We start from the raw sequence: 13,708 nt of genomic DNA on the forward strand, positions 1-13,708 counted from the left end.
GTCTCATTATTAATTTTATTTTACATCCAGGATTCTAGTGAGATGTCTTTACTACTTTACTGCTTTGGAGCAACAGGCATGGATAAGCATACCCACTTTTGAGGAGTCCACTTGGTACAACCTCTGGTGTCCAGTAGTTTCCCTTTCTCCACAGCCCACTGGCTTGAGGTCCAGGACAGAAAGATCCCAGGTGCAATCTGGGAAGTGGGCTAACCTTCCATATCTTTGCTTCCAGAGCCCGTTGGTGTGCGATTTTAATAACAATTTCTTTACTTAACAAATTTTGTCTCACCGTACTGGAGACATACTGCATTTATTTATATTGATAGGTATCAATGATTTTTCCTTTGCTTTAACAGATGCATCAAAACCTTAATATTTTCTGATATTACCCAAAACAGCTTATGTTTTAAATATCTGCATTTCAGTACATTCCATAGCTATTGCAGTAGATTCATAGATACTAGGGTCAGAAGGGACCACCAATGTGATCATCTAGTCCGACCCCCTGCACAAAGCAGGCCACAGAACCCTACCCATCCACTTCTGTAACAAACCCCTAACCTATGCCTGAGTTATTGAAGTCTTCAAATTGTGGTCTGAAGACCTCAAGCTGCAGAGAATCCACCAGCAAGTGACCCATGCCCCATGCTGCAGGGGAAGGCGAAAAACCTCCAGGGCCTCTGCCAATCTGCCCTGGAGGAAAATTCCTTCCCGACCCCAAATATGGCGATCAGCTAAACCCTGAGCATGTGGGCAAGACTCACCAGCCAGCACTCAGGAAATAATTCTCTGCAGTAACTCAGATCCCATCCCATCACCAACCACTGGGCATACTTATCTGGTGATAATCAAAGATCAATTGCCAAAGTTAGGCTCTCCCATCATACCATCCCTTCCATAAACTTATCAAGCTTAATCTTAAAGCCAGATACGTCTTTTGCCCCCACTACTCCCCTTGGAAGGCTGTTCCAGAACTTCACTCCTCTAATGGTTAGAAACCTTCGTCTAATTTCAAGTCTAAACTTCCTAGTGTCCAGTTTATACCCATTCGCTCTTGTGTCTACATTGATACTAAGCTTAAATAATTCCTCTCCCTCCCTAATATTAATCCCTCTGATATATTTATAAAGAGCAAGCATATCCCCCCATAGCCTTCTTTTGACTAGACTAAACAAGCCAAGCTCTGAGTCTCCTTTTATATGACAGGTTTTCCATTCCTCGGATCATCCTAGTAGCCCGTCTCTGAACCTGTTCCAGTTTGAATTCATCCTTCTTAAACGTGGGAGACCAGAACTGCACACAGTATTCCAGGTGGGGTCTCACCAGTGCCTTATATAACGGTACTAACACCTCCTTATCTTTGCTGGAAATACCTCGCCTAATGCATCCTAAAACCACATTAGCTTTTTTAATGGCCATATCACATTGGCGGCTCATAGTCATCCTGTGATCTACCAATACCCCAAGGTCCTTCTCCTCTGTCGCTTCCAACTGATGCGTCCTCAATCTATATCTAAAGTTCTTATTATTAATCCCTAAGTGCATGACCGTGCACTTTTTCACTATTAAATTTCATCCTATTACTATTACTCCAGTTCACAAGGTCGTCCAGATCTTCCTGTATGATATCCCGGTCCTTCTCCATGTTAGCAATACCCCCCAGCTTTGTGTCATCCGCGAACTTTATTAGCACATTCCCGCTTTTTGTGCCAAGGTCGGTAATAAAAAGGTTAAATAAGATTGGTCCCAGAACCGATCCTTGAGGAACTCCACTAGTAACCTCCTTCCAGCCTGACAGTTCACCCTTCAGTATGACCCATTGTAGTCTCCCCTTTAACCAGTTCCTTATCCACCTTTCAGTTCTCATATTGATCCCCATCTTTTCCAATTTGACTAATAATTCCATGTGGAACCATGTCAAATGCCTTACTGAAATCAAGGTAAATTAGGTCTACCGCATTTCCTTTGTCTAAATAGTCTGTCACCTTCTCAAAGAAGGAGATCAGGTTGGTTTGGCACGATCTACCTTTAGTAAAACCATGTTGTACTTTGTCCCAATTACCATTGACCTCAATGTCCTTAACTACTTTCTCCTTCAAAATTTTTTCCAAGACCTTACATACTACAGATGTCAAACTAACAGGCCTATAGTTACTTGGATCACTCTTTCTCCCTTTCTTAAAGATAGGAACTACGTTAGCAATTCTCCAGTCATACGGTACAACCCCTGAGTTTACTGATTCATTAAAAATTCTCGCTAACGGGCTTGTAATTTCGTGCGCCAGTTCCTTTAATATTCTCGGATGAAGATTGTCCGGGCCCTCCGATTTTGTCCCATTAATCTATTCAAGTATGGCTTCTACCTCAGATGTGGTAATATCCACCTCCATATCCTCATTCCTGTTTGTCATCGTTCCATTACCCCTAAGCTCCCCATTAGCCTTATTAAAGACTGAGGCAAAGTACTTATTTAGATATTGGGCCATGCCTAGGTTATCCTTAACCTCCTTTCCATCCTCAGTGTGTAGCGGTCCCACTTCTTCTTTCTTTGTTTTCTTCTTATTTACATGGCTATAGAACCTTTTACTATTGGTTTTAATTCCCTTTGCAAGGTTCAACTACCTGGCTTTTAGCCTTTCTCACTTTATCCCTACATGTTCTGACCTCACTAAGATAGCTTTCCTTGCTAATCCCACCCTTCTTCCACTCCTTGTAGGCTTTCTGCTTTTTCTTAATCACCTCTCTGAGATGCTTGCTCATCCAGCTTGGTCTACAACTCCTGCCTATGTTTTTTTTTCCCCTTTCTTGGGATGCAGGCTTCCGATAGTTTCTGCAGCTGCGACTTAAAGTAATTTCAGGCCTCTTCCGCATTTAGATCCACAAGTTCTTCAGTCCAATCCACTTCCCTAACTAATTTCCTTAATTCTTTAAAGTTAGCCCTTTTGAAATAAAAAACCCTGGTCCCAGATCTATTTTTGTTTATCCATCCATCTAGTTTGAACTGAATTAGCTCATGATCACTTGAACCAAGACTGTCCCCTACAACCATTTCTTCTATGAGGTCCTCACTGCTCACCAAAACCAAATCTAAAATGGCATCCCCTCTTGTCGGTTCTTCAACTACTTGGTGAAGGAATCCATCAGCTATCACATCCAGAAAAATCTGATCCCTACTATTCTTGCTAGCACTTGTACTCCAGTCTATATCTGGGAAGTTAGTCTCCCATGATCACACATTTCCCATTAGTGTTTACTTCCTTAAAAACATTAAAGAGATCTCTATCCATATCCAAATCAGATCCCGGCGGTCTGTAGCACACCCCAAGCACTATCTCAGGGGAGGCTCTAGTAGCTTTCTTTCCCAGTGTGATTTTTGCCCAGACAGACTTTATCTTGTCCATTCCATCACTTCTTATTTCTTTACAGTTAACCTCCTCATTGATGTACAATGCTACTCCACCACCTTTGCCTTTATTTCTATCTTTCCTAAACAGCACATAGCCTTCAATACCTGTACTCCAGTCATGACTACTATTCCACCACGTTTCTGTTATCCCTATAATATCTGGTTTCACTTCCTGCACCAGTAGCTCTAGTTCCTCCGTTTTGTTCCCTAGGCTCCTCGCATTAGTGTACAGACATCTTAATTTTTGCCGTTTGGCTTCACTCACATTCTGTACCCTCTTAGGCACGGACATTCTACCACCAACATCACCTGTTAGTCTGTTATCTACACTACCCTTCCTCCTTATGCCAATTCTTCTGTCCATGGCTGTATCCCCTCTTACTTTGTTTACTTCCCTCTCAAGGTTAAATTCCGGCGTGGAGATCTCCCGAACATCTCCCAACCATCTCCCCCAAATTCCTAGTTTCTGTTGTTTTACTTTCATTTGTTTTTGTAATAAGTTGTTCTGCAGCTGGTATTAGCTTTTTCTGAAAGACAAAAATAACATTTTTCTACCCCTTTCAGGGTGGCATTGATTATCACTTAAAAGATTCCTTTCTTTTACAAATATCCTGCTGATTGCAGGCAAAATGGAGGAATTACCCCCATATTTTCCTGTATTTTTTGTTCTATAGGCAGGCCAGGTTTTAATGGGTTCTACTTTTTAAGGGTTATGGGGAAATTATTCCACTGTTTAGTTATTAAATTCATGAGGTGGTGTACTTCAAGTATTTTTTTCTTATATAGCAGACCAAGTTTGTAATGTTTTTCCTGCTGTGTTAAGCTTTAAGTTTATTCACAGGTAACAGCTGAGAAGCATCATTACCATATTACCTTCAAGGATTTTTCCAAAAATCATACACACTATACATTGTTACAGGGGTACTGACTAACATTACATTTATTTCAGTGTTTAATATTAACAATAACATTTAGCATCAAATTTCTTAAAGGGATCTTGTTATACCATGTCTTTTATTTAGGCAATTTCTTTTGTGCTGGCAGTTCTCTTTATCAGTTAGGTAATTTGCATCAACCCAGGCTTGGCTTTTGGATTCAAAGCCATCAGCAGAGCTCAGAGACTCTGTCTTAAAAGGGACACAATCAGCTTCCACCAGAGTTTTGATTTCTTTCCATTTTCAACTCCTGCTTAAAAAACACACAGAGATCTGAAAAAGAAAACAGTCTATTGCGGCTTTTTTTGGAGCCCTGATAGGATTTTAATTCAGTAGCACGTTTCATTTGCATTTCTTTTACCCCTTTCTACAATATACACTGCACATGTCCTAGGGAAAATGTACATTTCTTTTATACTACAACTTTTTTTTAAACATTAGCCATATCAATTTTACATAAGGTGTAACTGTTTGTTTTGTTCTTACAGAGTTTTCATGTACTCTTTATCAAAGTGACAGTCTGATACACATAGCCATTTTAAGGCTCAGTGTTTTTAACATTGCTTCTTTTTGTTTTGTGCACCTCTCCTCTGCTGTTGCTTCAGAGGGTCACTGTTAATTTCTTATTCTTTCACTACAGCTCTTATCTGCTATTGTTACAAAACAAACCAAACAAACAAACAAAAAGACTTCAGAATCTCTCCCTAGTCTCCTGATTTTGACTGCCCTATTGCAGCCATGACTTTGGTCTTTATTTAAAAACATTTTAAATTTTGTAAAGAATCAAGTTACCCCTTAAGGGTTAAATGCTAAATCCCAAAGCCAAACAACACGAATTACCTGTGTCTTGCAAAAAGGTCTGTCAGTTTTGCAACTTTGAATTAAAGAGTCAAATGATTTTTTAGCGGCATTAAAAACAAAAACAAAACCAATTTATCTCACACCTAGAAAACAGGAGTTTTTTACAAACCAGACGTGCTGGTTTAGAGTCTTAGAACTTTACATATTTTCACAGACAAATTGATACATACACATTTTCTTTTCCTTAACATTCCTTTACACTGTTTTGTTTGTACATAGCTGTATATATATTTGGATTATTTACAGGCATTCTTCTGGAAAAGGGCCCATTTTCCCTTCAGAACGGCTGCAAAGAAACCAAGAATTCTCTCTTTAACATGGTCCTTTTTAACATTTTCACAAAGTTTAACTGCTTAATTCTCTCTAGCCTCTGTAGAATTAACTTTTCACTCTTTTTTTCCTTAAATCACTTGTTTATCTCCCAAAATGACACCTTTATCACCTCAGATTTCACCATTTTAAGTGTTGTTCCAGGGGTTCACGCCTGCACTTACTGCTTTTCTTACTCCTGACACTATGCCTTTAGGGCTTCCAACCTGTTTCAGTTTCTTTATCTGTTACTTGCCTGCTTTTCTGGGCCTGATCCTGCTTTTTTCCAATGAACCGTTTGAGTATTATTGTCGTCACTTCATAATTTTGAAAGAAATGTTCAAGGAAAGGGACCAGGAAGGGTGGGGGCTATTTGAGGAGCCCCCCCCCTGCTGAATTGATAGTGGAACACTAAAGAATCAGTTTCTGAGGCAGACAACAAAGGGGAACAGAACAAGGGTCTTGTTGTCCTTTTTACAATGAGATGGGAGTATGAAGGGGGTTGGATCAATCCGGGGTTTGGAGAACGGGGTAAAGGGGAGCGCTCGGTCTGGTGGTGGGAGAGGAGGCTTTTCATAAAGCTTTTAACTTATTATTTGAGTATTTGAGAGAGGCGAGTTTTGATTTTGTCCACCTACGATTCGCCTCTTCCCACCACTGCATGAAACAATTAACCTCTCCTTTAGCCAATTTAGTTTTAGGTTGGCCGAGTTTGTCCTTTAAGACGTCCACTCGGTCTTTGTTCCAAGATTTTAACAGTGGCCACTGAGTTTTGGGATCCCCTTGAGTTAGCCTAGACCATTTTCCCAGAAATTTACAAGAGTCCAGACCCTTTTTACAGGAGTCTGGACCCATCCTAAAATACATAAAATGAGCCAGCGTTCGTTTAGGGAACTGTCCTGACTTAGGCATCTGGTTACCCATACAGGAGGACTTCACACACCAATCACACCTGGGCTAGGCATGCATATCTTATTTCCTTACTAACTATTACCGATCTTCTGTTAATGTTTTGTCATTAGCACCCTTGTTTATGCCTAATGTTTCTTTTCCTGGCACCTGTATTTCAACATTTCTTATTTCTGCTTAAAGGTACATACACTTCTTTAATCCATTCTTATTTTTACAATATAATTTAATCTACTTTCACATTATCGAGGGTGCGAAGTTCAGTTTAAGATTGGGTGTCGTAAGGAATACATCAGCTGCAGTATCCCTGATTGGGTGAAAGTACAGACATTGAGATATGAGTGTGTGATGTTCATACAATGGTTATGTTCTGGTGTGGAGTATAATGAGGGGATATGATGATGAGGATGGATTGACCCTCATTTGGTGAGATTTAGCATTCAGGGAGTTTAGGGTTCCACTTCATATGATCCAACGGAGAAAGGCTTTTGGTCCCTTTCTCGAAGTCGAAGAACGATGTCACTCCGGCTCACGCCTCCTGGTACTGTCCGTGGCCGGTGATGTGATCAATGTAGATGTCCCTGGACCATCAGATGGTGTCTGAGACCAGAAGGCGCCGCATGAGCTGTGTGTAGCATCGACCGATCCCATGGGTCCGCAGCACACGCTCCTTGCAGGGGTCTCAGGTGCCCAGGGCTTCGACGATCAGGGCACCCATCTGCACTTCATAGCCCTTCGCTCTCAGGATGTTGGCTGGGGGGGGGGCATACTTTTCCAGCTTACGAGCTCGGGCTCTGCGAAAGGCCGGGGTCCTGTTTTCAAAAGGAGACCGTGATGTCGACGAGGATGATCTTTTTCTGGGCCTTGTCGGTGATGACAATGTCAGGTCATGGCTGGCTGTTGGTACCGGGGATGGCACCGTTCACTCTGATCGCATGGTGCGATGGCATTCACGGGGAGGTTCTGGATGGCACTGTGGCGCAGCTGCCAGGCTCTGGAGTGGGGTTTGTAGCTGCACAGGACATGGGGCAGGGTCTCATTGGAGTAGCCACACTTCCTGCAGCGCTTGTCTCGTTTTCTGTGGCAGACGGCTCTGTTGAGCGGGATGCAGTTGAGCCAGGCACAGTGGATGAACCGCCAGTCAGTGAAATGGGTGAAGCTGCCCCTGGCGAGGAAGTGGTTGCTGGCATCCCACTTGCTGGTGTCATGGAGTCCCCGGGCAACGCTCTGGAACTGCTCCCCACAAAGCCAGTCAGGACTTTGGGGAGCCTCCTTTCCCTTGGAGCAGACTGTCTTCAGGGCAAGAAGCTCACACAGCTTCACCTCCTGGGTCTCTCCTTGGAGCATTCAGTATCCTCTGCCCCTCCTTGTGCTTCCCACAGCGAGCCCGCCCCAGTGGGGTCCTAGGGAAGCCACCGGGTCCTGCACCCCCACTTTGCAGTCAGACGCCACTCTCAGCCAGCCAGTAAAACAGAGGTTTATTCGATGACGGGAACACGGCCTAAAACCGAGCTTGTAGGTACAGAGAACCGGGTCCATTCTGGGGCCCAGTGAGCCAGACCCCCCACGTCTGCCCTCACTCCTCGTCCCCAGCTAGCTCCAGACTAACAACCCCCTCCAGACCCTCCTTTGCTCAGCTGCTTTCCCAGGCCAGGAGGTCACCTGACCTCTCTTTGTCTCCAACATCTTCAGTTGGCACCTTTGCAGAGGAGGGGCCCCGGCCATCAGTTCCTAGGAGACAGAGTGCCAGGCATTTATGTTCACTGGCCCTTTGCTCTGTAGCAATCTCACACACACACCCTTATTCCACCACCTAGATACTTAAGAACTGGATAGGGGACACTGAGGCACCAACACAGTATTCAGAGCAAACATTTAAGAACATTCCCGGTTCGTCACATCTGGTCAACTCAAAGGCTTTACCCTGGTCCGGTTTATGCTTCAGGGTTTCCACGTACAGCGAGTGGATGGTGGCCTTCAGGGTCCTCTCCAGCAAGCCCCTGGCACTCAGGGGTGACGGTGGTGGTATCATCGGACCTGATCTGTGCTACCAGGACTCCCAGCTCCTGGTGCTCCTCGCACCACACCCAGCGGCAGCTGATGCACTTCCCCAGGCGACACATGGCATTGCGAGTGTGGGACCAGAGTGAAGCAATGTTGCGCCTGTCCCGTCCGAATTTCCCATCTAGGGAGCCGCTCAGGAAGGTGGTGATGTCTTGGTTGGAGGGGGCTCTGCCGATCCACTTCTCTGTCATGTCATGCAGGGCGTTAGCCGCGATGTTCCTTAGCATGGCGTGGGGACATGTCAGCAGGTGGAAGGCGCGGGTGATCACTCTGACGTCGCACAGGTCACCCATGTGGGGGGATGTTGGCCCCACCGTGCCTGTGGCTGATGTAGACCAGTTCATTGCTGGCTCTCTGGGGAAGGAACAGCCAATTCTTCCCCAGCTGCCAGATGATCTTGTCTGCCTTGTTGAGGGGCACCTTTGCCATGGCGGATCTCCTTAGGAGGAGCGAAATGTGGGGGATTGGGAAGGTGTTCAGGGCGTTTATCTTCTGCCATGGTGCCAACAGGGAGGTGTCAATCTTGGCAGTATCCTGCAAGATCTGGTATGCCTGCCCCTATGCCAGGGGGATGATGGGCTCACCCTGGATCTGGAACCCTGTCGCCTGCACGGAGTTCCTTTTGCTGGCGTCAACATGGAGAGTTGCGCACTTCTTCGCATCCAGTCGGCAGCTTGACTGGTGGCGTCTAACATACCTTGGAGGCTCTGAGTCATAAGAACGCCCATACCGGGTCAGACCAAAGGTCCATCTAGCCCAGTATCCTGTCTGCCGACAGTGGCTAAAGCCAGGTGCCCCAGAGGGAGTGAACCTAACAGGCAATGATCAAGTGATCTCTCTCCTGCCATCCATCTCCATCCTCTGACAGAGGCTAGGGACACCATTCCTTACCCATCCTGGCTAATAGCCATTTATGGACTTAACCTCCATGAATTTATCCAGTTCCCTTTTAAACGCTGTTATAGTGCTAGCCTTCGCAACCTCCTCAGGTAAGGAGTTCTATAGGTTGACTCTGCGCTGTGTGAAGAAGAACTTCCTTTTATTTGTTTTAAAGCTGCTGCCTATTAATTTCATTTGGTGACCTCTAGTTCTTGTATTATGGGAATAAGTAAATAAGGAAAGTTATCTACTTTCTCCACATCACTCATGATTTTATATACCTCTATCATATCCCCCCTTAATCTCCTCTTTTCCAAGCTGAAGAGGCCTAGCCTCTTTAATCTTTCCTCATATGGGAACCTCTCCAAACCGCTAATCATTTTAAGTATCAGAGGGGTAGCCGTGTTAGTCTGGATCTGTAAAAGCAGCAAAGAATCCTGTGGGCACCTTATAGACTAACATGTTTTTGGAGCATGAGCTTTCGTGGGTGAATACCCACTTCATCGTCTGCCACCTCACTGTTTACCCCTTTCTCCAGATCATTTATGAATAAGTTGAATAGGACTGGTCCGAGAACTGACCCTTGGGGAACACCATTAGTTACCCTTCTCCATTCTGAGAATTTACCATTAATTCCTACCCTTTGTTCCCTGTCTTTTAACCATTTCTCAATCCATGAAAGGACCTTCCCTTTTATCCCATGACAGCTTAATTTATGTAAGAGCCTTTGGTGAGAGACCTTGTCAAAGGCTTTCTGGAAATCTAAGTACACTACATCCACTGGATCCCCCTTGTCCACATGTTTGTTGACCCCTTCAAAGAACTCTAACAGATTAGTAAGACACGATTTCCCTTTACAGAAACCATGTTGACTATTGCTCAACAGTTTATCTTTTTCTACGTGTCTGTCTGACAATTTTTATTCTTAACTATTGTTTCAACTAATTTCTCCGGTACTGACGTTACACTTACCGGTCTGTAATTGCCGGGATCGCCTCTACAGCCCATTTTAAATATTGGCGTTACATTAGCTAACTTCCAGTCTTTGGGTACAGAAGCCGATTTAAAGGACAGGTTACAATCCTTAGTTAATAGTTCCGCAACTTCAGATGGCATTCATCTCAAATGTGGTCTCGGTGACTGGTTTATGTTGAGTTTATCAATTAATTCCAAAACCACCTCTAGTGACTCTTCAGTCTGTGACAGTTCCTCACATTTGTCAGCTACAAAAGCCGGCTCAGGTTTGGGAATGTCCCTAACATCCTCAGCCGTGAAGACTGAAGCAAAGAATCCATTTAGTTTCTCCGCAATGACTTTATCGTCTTTAAGCGCTCCTTTTGTATCTCGATCATCAAGGGGCCCCACTGGTTGTTTAGCAGGCTTCCTGCTTCTGATGTACTTAAAAAAAATTTTATTACCATCTTTTGGAGTTTTTGGCTAGCCGTTCTTCATCCTCTTTGGCTTTTCTTATTAAACTCTTGCACTTAATTTGGCAATGTTTACGCTCCTTTCTATTTGCCTCACTAGGATTTGACTTCCACTTCTTAAAGGAAGTCTTTTCATCTCTCACTGCTTCTTTTACATGGTGGTTAAGCCACAGTGGCTCTTTTTTAGTTCTTTTACTGTGTTTTTTAATTTGGGGTATACATTGAAGTTGGGCCTCTATTATGGTGTCTTTAAAAAGCACCCATGCAGCTTGCAGGGATTTCACTTCAGTCACTGTACCTTTTAACTCTTGTTTAACTAACCTCATTTTTGCGTAGTTCCCCCTTTTGAAATTAAATGCCACAGTCATCCGCAGTCAGGACCAGGTCGTCCGCATAAGCCAGGACACTCACCCTCTCACCGTGAAGGTTGAAGCCATCTGTGCTGTTGGAGATCGCTCGCAGCAACGGTTCCATGGTGAGGTTAAAGATGATGGGGCTGAGGGGACCGGAGCGCCAGGGGCTGGGAGTCCTGGTGCCATATATCAGGTCTGACGTCACCCCCGAGTTCCAGGGGCTTGCTGGAGAGGACCCTGAAGGCTGCCATCCACTCGCTGTACGTGGAAACCCTGAAGCGTAAACTGGACCAGGGTAAAGCCTTAGAGTTGACTAGCAAGCGGGACGCCAGCAACCACTTCCTCGCCAGGGGCAGCTTCACCCGTTTCATCGACTGGCGGTTCATCCACCATGCCCGGCCATGAAATCAGAGACAAGCGCTGCAGGAAGTGTGGCTACTGTCTTGTGTAGCTGCAAACCCCACACAAGCACTGCAGGAAGTGTGGCTACTGTCCTGTGTAGCTGCAACCCCCACTCTGCAGAGCCTGGCAGCTGTGCCACAACACCATCGCACCACTGCTGCCTGGGGGAATGAGGCTTTTCATAACAACTTTAACAATCTATTTTTTTCACCACAATAGTCTCCCCGAGGGGAGGTGCACCGTTCCTGGAGGTACTGCAATACCAGGTCGATGCGTGGAGTGGATGGAGCAAGCTCCTATTCCATCTCCCTGTTCCAAAAATCCATTTAATATATAGTCCTCAGATAGAGGACGTATCAGATATTAAACTGATAAGAACAGATACTACACTTGATCTTAGCCAAAAGGCCGAGAAGCGATAACGATTGCTGCAAAACGAGGCAGCCCTACCTCTGCCACAGCTTTCTACATCACCCCGAGGAGCTCCCGGACAGGGACCAAAGGCCGTCAATGAGACTTTGACAACTATGAAACTCTTAAGTGACAATCCCTCCCCCTAAATTACTCCTACGTAATAATTCGAAGCAGGAACTCAACACACCATTCTGCTCAAAAAAAAAAAAAAAAAGGCCCAAAAACCCGAGAATTCTTTCAGTCTGATTACTTGGGTTCATCTCGCTGCTTTCCCTGGCTGCTGTTGCATTCTTCTAAGTTACATAAACCCACCCACTTCCTGTGACGTACTCCGTCACTGTTAACTCTTGCAGCAAAACAGATAAAAGAAAAATGTGCAAGTGCTATCCAGAGAGCTCCTGGAGCTCCCCATTTCCCCCCCACTGCCCCCATTCTCCACGTACCAGACTGGGGGGGGGGGAAGCTCAGGGCTTCTGCCCTGCGGCAGGGTAGTGGGGATAGGGGCTTCTGCTGGAGGAGACTGGTGCCTGCCACTTTTGATGCACAGAATGCTTAGGGTAGATTGCCTAGAAAATGCTGCAAGAAAAGCTGACATCTCTCTTACTGTTCGCTTCTCTATCTTGTCTCACCCAGGACCAGTAATTAATTAATCTCGAGGAAGACACCGCAGACACGCGCAATAAGCTAGATATGCGAAAGAGAGAATGGTAATAGTTTGACAGGCATTGCGAGAGTGAGAAAAGCTAGCTTGTATTCAAGCAAATATAATAACTATTCTAGGCTTTAATAGCCTATAAAATCATATGCACATGGTGAGCAAGTGACTTCAAACTATGTTCTCAGAATATTTTGAGAGGTAGATCAATATAGCTCTTCCTTCGCTTCTCTCAAAACCGTCTATCCTTTCCTCAGCACTCTGCCTATGCCTTAAACTGGCCCTGACCCCCGGGGCTCTACTGTAGCCCCAGTGAGCTTTTCTGCTCTCACATAAACTATCTCAAACATACAATCAGGCTTGCCTAAGGTACAGAGGCCTTGGCTACACTGGCGCTTTACACCGCTGCAACTTTCTTGCTCAGGGATGTGAAAAAAAACACCCCCCTAGATGTAAAGAAAATTGCTGACAGTTTCATCCAGAAAGCTACAGTGACACATAATGTCTTTAAACAGATGCTAGTGAACCAGCTTTTAAGTAATTGCAATGATTTTATTCAAAACAATTTAATTCTTAAAACAGCAAAAATAACAATAGATACATTCAGTAACTGGAACATGAAAGAAGTGTGCAGTAGAAGTGCTGACAATTACCTCCTACCAACGCTGGCAAAGTGCACTCTCCACCTACACACATCCTCTCCCTCTTCAAATGCACCCACCGGCAAAAACAAAAGTCAGCACCTCTGCTGCAGGCAACAAACTCACCTCAAGGGTCATGTAGTCGCTCATCCTTCACCAGGAGAGCTCCCGCACAAAACTCTCCTGTTTGCTAGCTCCTCGGGTTGCTTAAGAGGGGGCTTTTTAAAGCCTTGTTCTCTGTGATTAGCCCCAACCCCTGGTTAAGGGTTGGCAGGTCCTAAAAGGCTTGGGGATGAAAGCCTCATCAACATGGTGTCAGCCTTGCATAGCAGGCTCAGCACAGGGTCCCTCAAACAAACAGAGCTCACTATATACTTCAGTCAAGGAGTAAGCACACCACAAACACACACACCACCCACGGGCTAAGTTTCCTGGAAGCTGCATGGCCAC

At 44.9% G+C, this 13,708-nt stretch overlaps 1 non-coding gene across 1 annotated transcript; it reads right to left on the reverse strand.

The window, feature by feature from the left end:
• Positions 1-11,777: 11,777 nt before the first annotated feature.
• On the reverse strand, positions 11,778-11,968 carry LOC115661230. The gene has a single exon (XR_004003041.1). It is a non-coding gene; the product is annotated as a U2 spliceosomal RNA (small nuclear RNA).
• Between the last annotated feature and the right edge of the window lie 1,740 nt (positions 11,969-13,708).

Source organism: Gopherus evgoodei, chromosome 13, assembly GCF_007399415.2.
Source record: "Gopherus evgoodei ecotype Sinaloan lineage chromosome 13, rGopEvg1_v1.p, whole genome shotgun sequence".
Classification (NCBI taxonomy): domain Eukaryota; kingdom Metazoa; phylum Chordata; order Testudines; family Testudinidae; genus Gopherus; species Gopherus evgoodei.